We start from the raw sequence: 15765 nt of genomic DNA on the forward strand, positions 1-15765 counted from the left end.
ACTACCACTTCAAGCTGATTTTCATGAATTGTGTTTACAAGTCTAATATAACAAAACATTACTGCCACCACAGTGAAAGAAACTCTAATTAGAAGCAATTCACTAAAGCATTAAAAGACTGGGGGCAAGTTTTTCAGCTCCTGATGACCTATTCACCAATCAATTAACGTATGGTTTACTATGGTTGACTTATTTCTTCCCTGTGTGGCATAATTCCTTGATAACCCTCTCTGACTAAAAGTATCCATTTCAGCCTCAATAACCATCATTAACATTCTTCCCTTTTGTGGCCATGAGCCTCAGGTCTATGCTACCTTTTCTACAAACAGTCCTGGCAGGACCTTGCCCACTACATTCCCCTGTCAGAGGAGTATTTTCTCCCTGTCTTCTTGAATTCCAATATTACTTTCAGAACATCAACGGATCTCTTTAAAGACCTAGTTCTTGTATTGGAGAGTATGTCTTATGAGGACAGTTTGAGTGACCTGGGGGGATTTTCTCGCTGCAGTGAACGAAGATGTGCTGTGACTTGATAGAGCTGTTCAGGATGATAAGAGGCGTGGATCGAGAGGATCGCGAGAGACTTTTTTCCCCAGGGCAGAAATGGTTAATATGAGGGAGGCTTAATTTTAACATGATTGGAGGAAAGTATGTGGGGATGTCAAAGGTAGGTTTTATACAAGGATGGAACTTCCTGCTAAGGTTGGTGATAGAGGCAGATACATTAGGAGCATTTAAGAAACTCTTACATAGGAACATGGATGATAGAGAAATAGAGGGATGTATAGGTGGGAAGACTTAGATTGATCTTACAGTTAGTTGGTTAAAAGATTGGCACAACACTGTGAGCCAAAAGGCCTATACTGTGCTGTAATGTTTATTTTTTATTTATTTAATGATACAGCATGGAGCAGACCCTTCTGGTCCTTCAAGCTACACCACCTCAACAATCCCACATCCCTGATTAACACTAACCTAATCATGGGACAATTTACAATGACCAAGTAGCATACCCAGTACGTCTTTGGACTGTGAACACCCAGGAAAACTCGGGCATTCCATGAGGAGGGCATACAGAGACTCCTTACTGAATAGCACTGGAATTAAACTCAGGAATGTCATGAGCTGTAATCTTGTTGCACTAACTGTTACACTACCACGTTCTAGGTTCGATGTACTATTCTGACAAAGTACATTGTTTTATGTGAGGTCAGGGCCAGGTGATATATAAACTGAAGTATAATTTTCTTACTCTTGTAATTCAGCCCGAGATAATCTTCCTAGGGATTTTGGACGCTTCATTTAAAGTGATAATGTTCTGAGGTAAGTAATGAGACGAATATGGCAGGAATGCTATAGACTCCTTCATACATTGGGCAAGAAACAGCTGATGGGCTGAGTAGGTTTGTGCGGTTTCTGAAATATATGCTCTCTCAGCCACTTACACAGGCTTCTGTGCACTTTCTGTGCATGGTCAAAGTTCCAACACTATCCCAAATAGTCCTTCTCTACTTTGAGCACTGATGAGTCAGATTCCTTCGAGTCAGTGGGAGGCTTTGTTTCTTCAAAGAGGCTTTGAACACACCCTTGTGTCTTTTTTCTCTTTATTCACCTGGTAATCCACTTACAAAATAGATCTCAAAACAGAGCATCTGTTTTGGGAGGCTGGTGTTCTGCGAAAGAGGTTCCCAGCCAAAAATAGTCAATGATTGTGACCTGGAAGTGTACACTGATGTTGTTTCATTCATCCTTCCCGAGGATTTAGAGGATTTTGCAAAGACAGCACAGGTGATATTTTTACAGTATGTTGAAGTCCCTGCTGTATGTAGTCCAGGTCTCAGAAGCATATGGGAGGGCAGAGATCACTGCTGCTCAGTGGACCATGAGTTTTGTCTGAAATCTTGTTTTTCAAATACCCTTTCCCTCAACCAGAAGCTGTGATGGTGTATTGAAGGTAATGGAGAATTCTATCATCGATGTCTGCCTTTCCTGACAGCTTGCCCTTAAAATATAGGAAATGGTCTAAGTTTATTCAGATCTTGCTGAAAACATGTATAGTGGGAGAATAGATGATGCAGTGGGACAGGATATCATATCATGTTGATTGTGAAGCCTATTCTTTCGTATGCTTCGGTCAGCAATTCCACAATGGTTTGTGGCTCAGCCTCCGAGCATGTGAAAACTCAAGTATTATCCGCACGCTAAAACTCAAATAGGTGACCTCAGTTCAGGAATACACTTGCTGTTGGTCGAGCAGTTTTCCATCAGTTTTTAAGATTAGGTTCAGGCTCCTAGGATATTTATTGGAGGTGAGTTGTAAAGTCAGAGTCAGAGTCAGCCTGTGCAGTATTGAGACAGGCTGTTTGGCCAGCTATGTCTATGCCCACCATCTTGCTTACATATACTAATCCAACCGCCTGTATTGGTCCATATGCCTTGTTAATTCACGCATCTGTCCCATACTCCTTGCTGACGATCTCCTCCTCATTGACATTCTATACCGGTGCACCTCAGGAGTGTGTGCTAGGCCCACTGCTCCACTCTCTCTACACCCATGACTGTGTGGCTAGGTATAGCTCAAATACCTTCTATAAATTTGCTGATAATACAACCATTGTTGGTAGAATCTCAGATGGAGATGAGAGTGTGTACAGGAGCAAGATACACCAGCTAGTTGAGTGGTGTCCCAGGAACAGCCTTACATTCAATGTCAGTAAGTCCAAAGAGTTGATTGTGGACTTCAAGAAGGGTAAGACGAGGGAATGTGAACCAATCCTTTTAGAAGGATCAGAAATGGAGGGAGTGAGCAATTTCAAGTCCCTGGGTATCAAGATCAGATCCCTGAGGATCTAACCTGGTCCTAAGATATTGTTGCAGCTATAAAGAAGGCAAGACAGCAGCTATATTTCATTAGAAATTGAAGAGATTTGGTTTGTCACCTAAAAATACTCAAAAACATCTATAGCTGTATCATGGAGAGCATTCTGACTGGCTGCATCACAGCCTGGTATGGGAGGGGCTGTGCGGAGGGCTATGGTAGAGGACCAAAAGAAGCAACAGAAAATTGTAAGATTAGTTAGCTCCAGTTTGGGCACTAGCCTCTATAGTATCCAAGAAGCCTTCAAGGTGTAGTGCCTCAGAAAGGCAACGTCCATTATTAAGGACGCCCATCACCCAGGAAATGCCTTCTTCTCATTGTTACCATCAGGAAGGAGGTACAGAAGCCTGAAGGCACACACTCAGTGATTCAGGAACAGCTTCTTCCCCTCTGCCATATGATTCCTAAATGGACATTGAAACCTTGGACACTACCTCACCTTTTTTTTAATATACAGTATTTCTGTTTTGAACAATTTTCAATCTATTCAATATACATACATATACTTATTGTAACTGATTTAGTTGGTTATATATTTATTTATTTCTTCTTTCTATATTATCATGCAGAGCATTGTACTGCCTCTGCTAAGTTAACAAATTTCACGACACATGCTGGTGATAATAAACCCGATTCTGATTCTGATTCAGTAGTCTTTTGGGTGTCATTATGGTTCCTGTGTCCACCACCTCCTCTGGCAGCATGTTCCAGATACCAACTACTCTTTCTGTCACTTCTCATCTTCCTTTGCTGCGGGGAAAGCAGACCCAGCCAATGGAATATTTTGCTAATGTATTTGTGGTAACATTACTTTATGGGTTGTGTGTGAGTTATATGTACTGTGTTGTGCTCCTTGGTCCACAGGAGCATTGTTTCATTTGGTGGTGTACGTGTATATAGCTGAATGACAAAAAACTTAAACTGGAACCTGACACATCTCTCCTTCCAACACAAGACCTCCAATCCAGCTAACATCATTCTGAATCTTGTCGGCACTTTCTCTAGTTTTATCACATCTTTGCTGCTGTGTGGCGACTGGAGCTATCCACAATCCTCCAAGTGCAGCCTAGCCAGTGGTTTGTACAGTTACAATATGACATCCCGACTTTTGTATTCAGTGCTGTATTTAAGGAAGGAAAGTGCACCATGTGCCTCTTCATTACCCTGTATAACCATTTTGCTTTATTTAGGGAAATATGTACTTGCACTCTGTCTCTTTTTTCGGCAATACTTTCCAGGGTCTTGTATTACGTTGTGTATCTCCTTCCCTGGTTTAACTTCCCAAAATGAATCAGTTTACACTTGAGTCAACAGTTCACAGTCTGAGTTAAATTCCATACTCAATTCTTTTGTTCATTTTCCCATTTGATCAATATCCTTCAGTAACCTTAGACTATCTTCACTGTTTTGTTGTCATCTACAAATTTACTTATCATGCCACCTAGATACTCATTCAAACCATTAATATATATGACAACCAGTGGACCCAGCATCAATCCCTGCTACACACTATTGGCCACAGGCTAAAACTACGGCTATGGTTTATTTACAATTCGTTTGTTCCTATCCATCCTGCAGAGATAGACCAAATATCTTAACTCTGTACAATAACTCAAAATAAAGAAAAAAAGTATCCTTTAATTTGTAATTTTTCAACTTTACTGCCACACCTCATTCTGCTTTCTTCCAAGTGACACAGCAATGCATGGATATAACAGGCCATTTGCACTCTGGTTTGGCTGGAGCTTTGATCTCATCTGCTAACATTACCTACCATTTTTAGGTCATGAAGAAAGGCAAAGAGAAACTACAATTTCTATTTTCCATACCTTGCCGTCCTTCATTCCTAGCAACCAGTGAAAAGATCTCTTTGTTCCTGTTTCATTGACTCCATTCTGACTAAATTGCTGACCACTATACCTCCCTACCTGGATCCCACATTAGTTTACCTTGCGAAGACTTGCTTCAAGCCAACTGTTATCCAAATTTCCCTGTAAAACTCAACCTTGATCCTTTCAACCTTTTAAGGTATTCTCTAGCTCATACTTTCTTTATTCCTTTACAAACCCATCCCTAGCTTACTTGGAATTTACTTACTCCGGTACAGAAGGAGGCCATTGATTCGATTAGTTCCATTTCAGCGTCCAGCAAAATGACACCATCAACACAATTTCCTCTTTCCTTATTTACCTGTTAAATTAATCCAGTCAGGTTTCAGCCCTGCAACAAGACCTCAAGACTGATAGTATCCTAAGTAATAAAGATGATTTTGGTCGACTTTGCCACAGTGAACCATACTCTCTTGATTCTATTCAGTGATTGTCAAACAACCAACAACATTGGCATCTCTTCCCATGGCTCTACCATTATCTCTAGAACTCATCAAGAATCCATCTAGATTCACTTATGTTTCTCATTGATACACAGCCTCCAGACCAAATAATCTGGAAAAAAAATTCCCTTTCCGTTGGTCCATCTCTACCCCAGCAGCGATTCCCTTGATGCCTCCACTTTTCCAAATTGTCAATCAGCTTGTGCAATATCCATTGTTGGATGAAGATAAACTTCCTCCAGTTAGGTATCTAGAAGACTGAAGCCATCATCACTGGTCCTTGATACCAGTTTCATTCCCTATGACTGATTCTATCTATCCTGAAACCGAATGAAAGTTCACAGCACAATTTCATATTTAATTAGGAGAAGAACCTGAGACCAAAAATCCTCATGTACACAAAAACCATACTTGGAATATTGTGTTCACTTCTGGTTACCTCATTATAGGAAGGACATGGAAGCTTTAGTGAGGGCAGAAGAAATTTACCAGGATGCTGCCTGCATTAGAGAGGATGTCTTACGAGGATAGGTTGAGTGAACTACAGCTCTTCTCTTTGAAGCAAAGGAGGATGAGAGGTTAATTGATCAAGGTGTACAAGACGATAAGATGCATAGGTTGACTGGACAGCCACCGTCTTTTCCCCAGGGTGGAAATGGCCAATACGAGAGGCCATTAAGGTGATTGGAGTAAAGTATGGGGAAATGTCAGAAGCATGTTTTTTGCACAGTGAGTGGTGAGTGTGTGGAACCGCCTGCCATGGTTGGTGGTACAGGCAGATGGATTAGGGGCATTTATGAGCCTCTTAGATAGGGACATGAATAATAGAAAAATGGAGGGCTTGGCAGGAGGAAATGATTAGATTGATCTTAGAGTAGCTTAAAATGTTGGCACTGCATCGTGGACTGAAGGGTCTGTATTGTGCTGTTGTCTTCTACAATCTATGTTCAATAATCTACTAACACTTCAGATTTCTGCAAAATCACTCCAGCCACCCTTTTCTTATCCGATACTGAAATATTATCCTTGACTTTGTTACTAAAAAACTTGAAAGTTCCTTTGGATTTCCTGTGTCTATACCCAGATCATCCAATCCTCTACACTTCATGTCCTAACTTGCATCAAAAGTCCCATTCATTCATCCTCATTATTCTTGCTGGCCTACATTAGCTGTCAGTTAGGCAGTGGTTCAATTTTAAACCTTTTTGGTTTCATTCTGTTATGTTGAATCATCAAATCTGAGATAAATGTGTTGATCATGATCCAGTTGTTCTTATGGGAAATGATGATCACCAGGAGTCAGTTAGGAAAATTGTAGGTGCATGATTCACAATTTTCCTTTCGTGGAAGATTGTGGGCAATTTTCCAAGAAACATTCCTTGAAAATACATGAAGATTGTGCAGAATTCTCAGTTTTACTAGAATGCACAGAAAAGGTCAGATTTATAGTGATTCCAAAAGGAATAATTTGACATTGTATCATTTGGAATCCTCTTCTGCTCCTTGGATGAGATCCGCTGATGCTGGGAATTTCTAATTCCACAGTTAGGAAAGGATGTCAAGAATGATAGATCAAAATAGAGAAGATGTGCCATTTCAAAGTCAATTATGGGAGGAGAAAGGAGGGAAGTGACTCACTTAAGAAAGGATATATTGGAATTAGAAGCAGAAATAGTACACTCAGCCTCTCCACAGGAAGCATTCTGTACCCATTTCTAGTAAAGCAAAGAAGTTAATTTTCCAAATAAACTAATCTGATGAGCACCACAGATGTGCCCTCTGGACTGCAGATATCCCAATCCCTAGTATAAGGCAAAACCCATAAATTCTGCCACTGTAAACATCAATGCAAGTGATTTCAGAATCATCTCAGGATCTCAGACCTTCTCAGAGTCATTGCACGTATGTTTGGACATTTTTCTTCTGATTGTATTAACAAGGGATGATTTCAAGCAAACAAAGGTATGCAGAATCAGGCAGGGAGCAATTTAAACCACTCTCCTTTCACCTTTTGGTGTCGATTGGAATGCAGGCAATCAGGAGCATAATAATTTCCTGTGTTGGTAACTGGAGTGGTGGCCTTGTACTTGCATTGTGATAAAATGGTATCAACAGAAATAACTAATGGAAGCCTCAATGTCATCTTCTAATGATTTTCATTTGGAAGTTAATTCTAATCTGTCTCAGGCCAGTGGAATAGAAGTTTCTCTGGAGTCTGTGAGAATCTCAATTGCAAAACGGTTTGCCTTATCTCAGTCTGGCTTTCAGTGAGTGTGATTTCACCCTGACACCAAAACAGACTGACTGACTCGGCTGTTCTTTTCAGGGATGCCAATCTGTTCACCACTTGTTGTGAAATCGAAATGCATTCTTTATGCACCAGTTTATAATTTTACAACAAATTGTGACAGGGACCATCTCCCACCTACCTTTTCCCTCCCCCTCCCAAAGAACAGCTATTGCAGGAAATGAAATGTCAAGGGAAGTACTAGGTATGCTTTCCTGTGAATGGCTGGTCATTGGAATAAAATAGAAAGGGCTTCAACGGCTCTGAAGAATCGTAGACTATATTTGCTAATATGAGAGGACATACTTTAAGGTGATTAGAGGAAAGTATTGGGGAGGGGGAGAAACATCATAGGAAAGTATTTTATTTACACAGAGAGTTGTGGGTATGTGGAATGCCCTACCAGGGGTGGTGGTAGAGGCAGATATAAAAGTGGTATTTAAGAAACTCCTTGATAGGCATATGGATGATAGAAATACATGGATGATAGGAGTTAATAGCTAGATTGCGCCACAACACTTGAACTGACGGGCTTCTACAGCACTGTGATGTTGTATTTTCTGTATCTGTCCCGATTAATTTGTGATTCTCTACATCAAAGGTAAATTGCTTCATTCTTTGTCAATAGTGTTCTCCACATTTTATAAGCCCAAAGTTGCATTCACTTTTTGTACGTTTTGAATATTAAATTGCTGTCTAAGCATATATTTAAATTAAAACCGTACCAAAGTAATTTCTTGAATCTGAAATCAGAGGAATTTAACCCTGGGGTGAAGAGGACCTAAATGTTGAAAGTTTCACTTTGTTTGTTGCATGACACTTTATTTACTGTGTACATTTAATGCTACTAAACCTATAGTGTAAATCCACACCAGTTTATTGTGTACCTCTGTCAGAGACAAAATGATCTTAGGTTCTGACCTCATGAATCTATCAAATAAAAGGTTGGGCTAGAAGGTTTTTTTGCAGGAACAAGGTTTGTTGGAAGATTGAAACTCAGAGCCCACGAACAGCACAATATTGCTAATAAGGCCCTTATTTTAGAATTCTTCATGTCACTGAAGTATGCTACCCTTACTTTGACCTGATCCCTGGAGAGTTAAACACAAGCACATTCTCTGGACAAGAAACTGGCAGCAGGAGAGCATAAGCTATTAGGTAATGATTATTCAGTCAATAAATATTTAATGGAGTATGGGTGCCACTGATATGAACTAAATAATAGAATCATAACATACGACTCAATAGATACACGGCATTGAGAATGTTAGAACAATGTTAAAGCAGTTTTTATCTTGCCAGGAAAGTAAGCTGGTGAACAAGAATTAAACTATCTAACCACTTGCGTCAAAGATGAAATTTATAAATATCTGAACAGGGAATTAATCCAAAATACGATTGTATTGGACATGTCACATTCACTGTCATACTCACATTAATATGCAATTTTATTTTTTTATGCAGATCAGTGCTGATATGTAGGCTTTAAGGGTGTCACCAGGCCACAGTTTTCATTAGTCATTTATTTTTCAAGATTTGGATATTGTTGCTTAGCCAGCATTCATTGTCCATCATTAATGATCCTTCAGAACGCAGGGCTGAGCAAACTTCTTGAATCTCTTCAAACCCTCTGCTGTTGGGTAGAGAAATTATTTAGAGATATAGCATGGAACAGCCCCTTCTGTCCCAATGAGATGCTCAGCATCCAACCTATTCAACATCAGCCCAATCACAGGACAATTTACATTGAACAATTAACCTACTAACCGGTATGTCTTTGCACTGTGGGAGGAAACTGGAGCACCCACAGTCAACCCACACAGTCATGGGAAGAATGTACAAATTCCTCACAGGTGGCACCAAAATTGAACTCCAAACTCCAACACCTCAAACCATAATAGCGGTCACGCAAACCGCTACACTATTGTGGTGCCCCAATTCTAGCATTTAAATCCAATGATGATGAAGGAATGGTACACATTTCCAAATCAAGATAGCGCAAGACTTTAAGGAAATTCCCTGCAAATGATCGAGTTCCCTTGAACCTATACCACCTTAGAAGTGTAGTGGACTTGCGTAGCCTTGGTCAGTAAATGCAATGCTTTCTAGAGATATACTACAGCCACAATACACTGGTAGTGAAAGGAAAGAATGTTTAGACTATGTCCGGAGTTAATCATCTGAAAATAGTAAAAAATATAAAACATGTCAATTGCTTTTATTGGTTTGCATTAATTTGATATTTGAAACATTATCCTGAATCCTAAAACCACAGTACAATGACTCATATTGTTTGAAATAAGGCAATGCTAAACACAAAACATTTTAGCACATCAGAACTTATATTGCATCAAACTTACAGTAAATATTATTTCCAGCATTCAAATATTTCTCTTTCTTTATATTTTCTATTACTATCATTTTTCCAGTTGTTCTACCCTTTTTTCGACGTTCATGCCATTGGTTTCTTTCCTTTTTTTCTTTCTTTCACATTGCAGCACTTGGCAATTACCCTGATTATCGTCTTCACATTTAACTTCCTTTCAACTATTTAATATCAGGCAGACTTTTCCAGATATTATCATATTTAAAACGCGCAGATATGGTTATTTGTGGCTCTGGGGAACAAAATTGGTGCTGCATTAACCCTCATAAGTGCCATATTGTATTGGAGAAAACACTTTGTGTCTCATGTAGTGTTGGTACAATTATTCTGTGGAAATCAGCCAGAACTCCAAGTCATAAACCTCTCCAAGGGCTTGTCCAGGATGCCAATGTCAGGAAGGATTAATGATTTGTATTCTCTGATCTACAGTCCTGAGCTCTGCAGCTTGATAACATCATTCTGGTCTGTTGGAAGCTTTTGGGCTCCTGTTGTGATGGCGACTGAAGTGGATGTTGCCAGACATCACCTGCTGAGGATGAGTTCCTGAAGTCCACCACCAGCACCCATCCTCTGCTGGACTAATTACCCCTCAAAAGGCAGCCCTTGCCCACACTCACATGTTCATGCTGCGTCTTAAAGCTGTGTCCCTCCTGCCATCTGGAGGAAATTCCCACTGAGAAGTTTTAAACTTCACTAGGAAAGCTGTATATTAAGGCAAGTTGTTGTTGCATGGCGAGTGGGGTTAAAAGCACGTTAGGCTTGTTAATCGCTCATCAGCAGAAAAAAAAAATCCTTAATGCTGAAAGGCTCCTGATCTCCAGGTACTGCATTAATGATGGTTGAAAAGGTTACTATCTGTTTTCTCTTTACTTGTTAGTGTTGTCCAAGACTTGTCAGTAACAATACCACTCACAGCGTATCAGGTAATCATTTTTTGAACAGATAATTGAAGGAGTTTTTATCTTACCAGGAAAGTAAGCTGGTGAACTTAATACTGCTACATTGACGGAAGGCGCGTTTAGAAACTCTTCACCCTGAGACATCTACTTCCATTGCATATTGCCAAAAGATAATATTATTTCACAGTATATCAGATACCTAACTTAATCACATGTAGCAAGAGGCTTCTCTTGATTGTGAAAAGAAAGCAATAGCAACTCTCACGCGGAAGTATGCACAGACGCACATACAGACATGTGTAATTCATATACACACAGGCGCAGGCACACACACACACACACACACACTCTCTCTCTCTCTCTCTCTCTCTCTACTTTTCTCAACATAAATCTTTCACTGCAATCATAGCAATTTCCTGTAACACTGGATGTTTGGATGTGATAAATTCTATTTTATTTTACAGCTGACTCTGAATAGAGCATTTTATAATGACACATCTGAATGATATTATATTAGTTTGTAAAAGATTTAGGAGCTTAGGTGGGTAAACAAATTGCTAAGCCGGAGGTTCCAGGATGTGTTGGCATTTTCCCCCTGCCAAGAAAGGGAAAAAATTTACAATGTAATTGAACTCCAAAATCCCTGCTGAAGAAGCAAGTAAGGTTGGGATCAGGCTTGTTTGTGATGCCCTCCATGGTAAAATATCCAATTGAAGAGTAATGAAATGATTAGATTCCAGTGCTGTGTTCAATGCTTGATAATATCATTCTAGTCTCTCATCTCAAGAAGAATGAGATGCCCAAGAGAAACCGCAGGAGCAGAAAACCTTGATAAATGGTTGTACATGTTTTGCACCACTTGGAGAAACTTAACTATAAATCTGTAAGGAACTGAATCAATGTCCCTGGAAATTCAAACAGGTATATGATGTGAAGCTTGGATTGAATTTTTTGTTGTGACCAACGTGATCACTTCAGAGGACGGGAGCAATAAAAGCAGAAAAGAGGCTACACAAGAAATAAAGTTAATAAGAGTGTCTCAGAAATTACTAATTAGGAATCACTTTGGCAGCCTTAGTGAATTTTAATCATGAAGGTCAGAGTGTGTATTATGTTTTGTAACTTCAAAACATGAAACTAATTTAAAGGAAGACTAGGGAGTCTGAAATGTTAGTCTAATTTCATGTTAGCTGTACATGTATCGCACGGTGGCGTGATGACATAAGCAATTCATGTATTTTTACTTAGAACCCATAATAAATTATTTAAATAAACAAGAATGCTTAATCAAACAATACATATACAAAATTTCTCATATATTCCTGAGATATTAAATACACAACAGTAAGAGTATTTAAATTTCATGTTGCAGGTCCTGTTTCATGACTGCACATTGGGAAACTGGGAGTGGCTGCCATAACATTCCAAGCATCAAAGTAAATGATTGAATAATCATGCACATTTCTCCCTCCAAATTTCCAATGAGTATTCCTGGTAATAGAGGACACTGGCTGGATGAATGAATCAGACCCCATTGGTCAACGATGCAAAGCAGACACTAATTCTTACTTTTGGACTGTTACATCAGTGAAACTGAAACAAGCCCATGAAAAAGTATTTGAGACCTCTTTGCTCACTTATTTAAACCACAGGACCTGATGGTGTGAGTTTTGACAAAGTACTTCACCACATCATTTGTGCGTGACATGGCCTTTCTGTCAAAACAATAGGAGCCAAATATTTTCAGTCCGAGCCACTATCTCCTTATAGCTACCCAACACAGGAGAAAAATGTATTTATTTAATGACAGATGTGATCATTTAAACATTCAGAAGAAGAGAGGAAATCTGTTTTGGAAACTTAGATCTGCTAAATATTTCCTAATATTGTTGATGTTATTTAAACACTCCTGTAACAATCTGCCATGTAAGCTTGGCCTCCAATCAGTTTATCACAGTAGATGCTGACGAATTGCTTGTATCTAAAGATCAAAGCTGCTGCACAACTGGTTGATTGGCTGGTAGTTGGTTCAGCAGAAGTCAGGCAAAGATCCAGCCTGCCATCTGCATCTGTCTGCGCTGAAAGATTCTTTACCAAAACGCTGGACTGAGCATTCTTTTGAAGTTGAACTTGTAATTATAGGGAAGACGGAAAAGCAGTGAAAGAAAGCAATCACACACTACTGAACGCCTGCAGATGGTGAAAATGTCATAATGATGCTGTCACCACCCTGCCTGTATTGATCCTGGCACTTTAACCTGAAATGAACTATGCAGGGAATGAAATCATAAACAAGAAAGCTATAAAAATGTGAACTCTTTCATAAGTACTATGATAAAATTGATATGATGAGGGTGACATGGTACCGCAGCGGCTAACGTAATGCTGTTACAATCCCGGCGATCGGCGATCAGGATTCAATTCCCCCCACCGTCTGTCTGAACTGGTGTGAGTGTTCACTGATACCTTTAACCTCTCACTTCGGCAATCTGAGACACCAACCTGCTTCAAGCAGGCTTCAGTTATACTGGTGCCTAAGAATGTGGTAACCTGCCTTAAAGACTATCTATCATCCAAAAGCACTTACATCCATAGTGATAAAGTGTTTTGAGACGTTGGTGATGAAGTATATCAACTCATGCCTGAGAAGTGACTTGGACCTGATCCAATTTGGCTACCATCATGACAAGTCAACACAGACGCCATTTCATTGGTTCTTCACAAAACCCTGGAACATCTGGACAATGAAGATGCATACTGTACAAGAGGATGTTATTCATTAACTACAGCTCCACATTAAATAACGTCATCCCCTCAAGACTAATCAATCATCTTCAAGACCTTGGCCTCAATACTCCTTGTGCAACTGGATCCTTGATTTCCTGACTTGCAGATTTCAGTCAGTTTGGATTGGCAACAAAATCTCTTCCACAATCACCATCAACACAGGTGCACCACAAAATTGTGTCCTCATCCCCCTGCTCAGCTTACTTTCTACTTATGACTGTGTGGCTAAGCACAATTCCACTGCAATATTTAAGTTTGCTGACACCATTGTCTTTTGCCAAATCAAAGGTAGCAGCAGATCAGAGTATAGGAGGTAATTTGAAAACCTGGCTGAATGCTGTCACACCGACAATTTCTTATGTAATGTTTGCAAGACCAAGGAGCTGATTATTGACTTCAGGAACAGGTAACTGGAGCTCCAATAGCCAATCCTCATCAGGGGTCAGAGATGGAGTGGATCAGCAACTTTAAGTTCCTTGGTGTTATCATTTCAGAGGATCTGTCCTGGGTCTGGAACTTAAGGGTCATTTTAAAGAAAGCACTAGTGCTTCTGCTTTCTTAGAAGATTGCAAGCATTCAGCATGACATCCATCTGATTTGCAGTGGAGAGTATATAGACTGGATGCATTACGGCCTGGCACGGAAACACCAGTGCCCTTGAAAGGATAAGCCTACAAAAAGTATTACATACATCCCAGTCCACCAGAGTTACGGCCCTCCCCAACATCGAGCTCATCTGCTTGGAGCACTGTTGAAGGAAAACAGCATCCATCGCCAATGACCCCCACCATCCAGCCCACGGTCCCTTCTCACTATCGGCATCAGGAAGGAGGTACGGGAGCCTCAGGACCCATAGCAGTTATTCTCCCTCACCATCAGGTCCCTGAATCAGTGAGATAACTTCACTCCACTCATTCCATCACTGAACTGTTCCCACAAAATAGGGACTCACTTCCAAGGACTCTACATCTCACGTTCTCGATATTTATTGTTTATTTATTATTATTAATAAGTTTTTTCCTTTCATTTTGTACTGCACAGTTTGCTGTCTATCACACTTTGGTTGTTTGTCCATCCTGTGGGGCATGGTCTTTCATTGATTCTATTGTGTTTCTTGTACTTGCTGTGAATGCCCACAAGAAAATGAATCTCAGAGTTGTATATGGTATCATACATGTACTTTGATTTAAGACTTATTTTGAACTTTGATCGAGTTTGTACGTTCTCCTCATGACCGCATAGGTTTCCTCCGACTGCTTTGGTTTTCTCCCACATTCCACAGACATATGGGTTAGGATGAGTAAGTTGCAGCAATGACATGTAAGCTGCAGAAGTATAGTGTCACTTGTGGGCTGCCTCCAGCACATATATGAACCTGTCGTGCAAATGACACACTTCACTGTAAGTTTTGATCTTTCAATGTACATGTGACAAATCAAGCTAATCTTTATCTCTTAAAATCATCACAGAACATTTGGAAGGATTAATTCTCACCAATTCTAAATTAAGTAGGTTAAAAAAATATGGAGCTTAAATGGAACTTTAAGTATGGTTAGGAGAATTATTTTAAAGCATGACCAGAGTGAAAAGCATTCTTGGTGCATTAATTGGGCTTTGAGCATTACCGCAGCTGGTGTTCAATGGAAATAATTTTAACTGAGAATCTTTTAACAGCACAAAAACAAATCTTCTGAATGGCTTAAAAAAAGAGTTTCAGGGGAATATTGGGATAATTGAAACTTAGCTTCACTGTCACGTAAAGGAGAAAATAGTATGGATGACTTTCGTCCTGGGAATAGAATTGTGAATTTAGACTATTAAATTATACATTGGAAGCAGCAGCTGATAGCACTTGTGGGTCATGGGGGTCATTGATGATACCAATGATGATGACTGACACTGATTTCTGTAACTTCACTGATGGGAAATGGACCAATAGGGTGTCTAATAGAAAAGATTTATATCTTCTGTGCTCAGATATGAAAGTGGGGGAGAATATGAAAACATCACCTCTTCAGGAAATTCAACTGGCAGAGAAACTGCTCCTTTACCAAAGCAAAACAGTGGCTATCTCAGACAAAGAAATAATATGACATTGCCTCAGATTCAAATTTCACATTGACGTGGAAATGCTGGCAAGGTATCCTTTACCTTTGTATAGAACTTAATAGGCTCTGATTGCTGTTTAATAACATT

The 15765-nt window shown here is 39.7% G+C and overlaps 1 protein-coding gene across 8 annotated transcripts in view; it reads left to right on the forward strand.

Annotated features, from left to right (window-relative positions):
• The window catches only part of mecom (MDS1 and EVI1 complex locus), an 812694-nt gene that overhangs the window by 311753 nt on the left and 485176 nt on the right, over positions 1-15765 (forward strand). The gene's annotated exons all lie outside the window — the stretch shown is intronic.

This window comes from Mobula hypostoma, chromosome 4 (genome assembly GCF_963921235.1).
Source record: "Mobula hypostoma chromosome 4, sMobHyp1.1, whole genome shotgun sequence".
NCBI classification, from domain to species: Eukaryota; Metazoa; Chordata; class Chondrichthyes; order Myliobatiformes; family Myliobatidae; genus Mobula; species Mobula hypostoma.